Source organism: Schistocerca serialis, chromosome 8, assembly GCF_023864345.2.
Source record: "Schistocerca serialis cubense isolate TAMUIC-IGC-003099 chromosome 8, iqSchSeri2.2, whole genome shotgun sequence".
In the NCBI taxonomy this organism is placed as follows: domain Eukaryota; kingdom Metazoa; phylum Arthropoda; class Insecta; order Orthoptera; family Acrididae; genus Schistocerca; species Schistocerca serialis.
In genome coordinates, this window is record NC_064645.1 from 198,042,431 (window position 1) to 198,046,110 (window position 3,680).

Genomic DNA, 3,680 nt, shown 5'->3' on the forward strand with positions numbered 1-3,680 from the left:
ATCATGTTACAAGTATGAGATAGTTATAGGCGACAGTGCTTTGTTGTCCGATAAGTTAAAACATATAAGTAAAGCAGAAATGGATTCTCCAATATACTATACTTAAACAACGTTAATTAACATAGTTGGATGACTGTTCCTACCTGAAGATCGGCATTGCAATCTTGCTTGGCGTGTAACACAAAGTAGGGTTTAGTACACTACTCAAAACTAAACACTCGACGAAGAGGCGCCCTTGTTACAACATATGTAACGTACACATTGCTTGATAGCAATGTGTCATTTACCTTTTCTGCACAGTGTGTCGTTGGATGTGTGGGATGCCAGACAACTCCTTGCTTTCTGTGCGGCCTGTGAACCTATAACACTGCTTATTTTTAATGGGAGCGTCAGTTATATAGTCCTACCGATTCTTCTGTTAAGCAGAAGACTCCACAGCTCTCACGAGAACGTGTTAACTAACACGACTCTTCTCAGTCTCTCCATTTACAGAATATATGAGAGTCTCATCTTATTTAAAGCTGATGTATTTAGAGTACACTGTCATCAACTTGGCTACAGAATAAGGTTCTCTCCATGCCCTGTGGAACTTTAAGCACTCCGTGCATCAACACAACGTTTGAGAGAGAAATATCTTTCTTGTCTGCAAATTGCATCTTTAGTGGTATTTCTGCCCTTCCTGTAAAGAGCACTGCCTCCCTCCAGAATTGGAGTCTGTCAACCAAACTACTGCATACAGAAATCATTTCTCGCACTCAGAGAACATTACTTTCATTCGTCCAGATATACAGGGTGTTACAAAAAGGTACGGCCAAACTTTCAGGAAACATTCCTAACACACAAAGAAAGAAAATACGTTATGTGGACATATGTCCGGAAACGCTTACTTTCCATGTTAGAGCTCACTTTATTACTTCTCTTCAAATCACATTAATCATGGAATGGAAACACACAGCAACAGAACGTACCAGCGTGACTTCAAACACTTTGTTACAGGAAATGATCAAAATGTCCTCCGTTAGCGAGGATACATGCATCCACCCTCCGTCGCATGGAATCCGTGATGCGCGGATGCAGTCCTGGAGAATGACGTATTGTATCACAGCGGTCCACAATACGAGCACGAAGAGTCTCTACATTTGGTACAGGGGTTGCGTAGACAAGAGCTTTCAAATGCCCCCATAAATGAAAGTCAAGAGGGTTGAGGTCAGGAGATCGTGGAGGCGGTGGAATTGGTCCGCCTCTACCAATCCATCGGTCACCGAATCTGTTGTTGAGAAGCGTACGAACACTTCGACTGAAATGTGCAGGAGCTCCATCGTGCATGAACCACATGTTGTGTCGTACTTGTAAAGGCACATGTTCTAGCAGCACAGGTAGAGTATCCCGTATGAAATCATGATAACGTGCACCATTGAGCGTAGGTGAAAGAACATAGGGGCCAATCAAGACATCACCAACAATGCCTGCCCAAACGTTCACAGAAAATCTGTGTTGATGACGTGATTCCACAATTGCGTGCGGATTCTCGTCAGCCCACACATGTTGATTGTGAAAATTTACAATTTGATCACGTCGGAATGAAGCCTCATCCGTAAAGAGAACATTTGCACTGAAATAAGGATTGACACATTGTTGGATGAACCATTCGCAGAAGTGTACCCGTGGAGGCCAATCAGCTGCTGATAGTGGCCGGCCGGAGTGGTCGCAGGTTCGAATCATGCCTCGGGCATGGATGTGTGTGATGCCCTTAGGTTAGTTATGTTTAAGTAGTTGTAAGTTCTAGGGTACTGATGACCTCATAAGTTAAGTCCCATAGTGCTCAGAGCCATTTGAACCATTTTGCTGATAGTGCCAGCACACGCTGTACATGGTACGGAAACAACTGGTTCTCCTGTAGCACTCTCCATACAGTGACGTGGTCAACGTTACCTTGTGCAGCAGCAACTCCTCTGACGCTGACATTAGGGTTATCATCAACTGCACGAAGAATTGCCTCGTCCATTACAGGTGTCCTCGTCGTTCTAGGTCTTCCCCAGTCGCGAGTCATAGGCTGGAATGTTCCGTGCTTCCTAAGACGCCGATCAATTGCTTCGAACGTCTTCCTGTCGGGACGCCGTCGTTCTGGAAGTCTGTCTCGATACAAACGTACCGCGCCACGCCTATTGCCCCGTGCTAATCCATACATCAAATGGGCATCTGTCAACTCCGCATTTGTAAACATTGCACTGACTGCAAATCCACGTTCGTGATGAACACTAACCTGTTGATGCTGCGTACTGATGTGCTTGATGCTAGTACTGTAGAGCAATGAGTCACATGTCAACACAAGCACCGAAATCAACATTACCTTCCTTCAATTGGACCAACTGGCGGTGAATCGAGGAAGTACAGTACATATTGACGAAACTAAAATGAGCTCTAACATGGAAAATAAGCGTTTCCGGACACATGTCCGCATAACATCTTTTCTTTATTTGTGTGTGAGGAATGCTTCCTGAAAATTTGGCCGTACCTTTTTGTAACACCCTGTATATCATGCACTGTTCACGTGAGTGGCAAGTGCTGTTTTAGCTATGTATTTCCTTCTCCGCCTCCGAAAATGTGGCCTATCCTATTAGTGAGAACTGCTCTAATCACATCTTCCTTGGAACACGTGAGGCTGTAAACGTCACGTTGCCCCCGGGGAGAAACAATCTATACAACTCTGTCGAGACCTGTGTTGCATCCCTTGCAGTTGCGATATTTATGACCTATCCCTATCCTTAAATACGGGTGTGCAAAGTGGCTTTTAAATAAATATATTACGTCGTGGCTCATCGCCTCCTCTCCATTCCAAGTCTACATTCCTACCGAATCGCATGGACATACAGATGGGAAAAAGGATTACTTATTATTGTATTCCGATCAGCCAAGAACACTTTCATTATCATTTCATATGCATTGCGTGTGACGTGTCATTCGAATCGGCTCGTCGAGGAAATGTTCACGGACAGTTTAAAAATGGACTGCCGCCTTATCTGTTGCTCATGGAAAGTGATAGCAATGGTCTGTTACCTTACAGATATTTCATCTGTATCCAAAGATATTGTGTTCTGATGTATTAATTGTAAAAGTGCTCCTCTATTTGGTATCAACTATCTCAGCAGTATAATTTTAGTATCATGTAAATGTGTAAACTATATCCAAAGCTACTGATTTCTGTTATATTCACTGTAAAAAGAAAGTATCTCTATTATGATATGAATGATTCCAGTGATACGAACTTCGTATTATGTGAAAAACGTAACCCACGTCCACGAATGGTATTTAATGATGTACTATATGGTGTATACTCGAGAAGAAAAATAGTAATTCCGTTGTTATGTGAGACTGAATTTTACAAGGAGCATGATACTGAAAATTATGATTCTATATTGCTCATGTGAATGCAGCAAAACGAAAAGTTTTATAGTGTGAAGATCTGTAATAAAACGCCTGTTATGTGTAATTAAGTGTTTGGAAATAAAGTGATGGTTCAGCAAACCTGGACACACAGTAAGGCAACGAAAATTTTATAACGTCGTAGGTCCGAGCTTAAAAAATTTTCCCATGGGAGAGGGACATGTAGAAAAAGTGAGAAATATTCCAAACAATCCATTAATTCAGTTTAAAAATGGTTCAAATGGCTCTGAGCACTA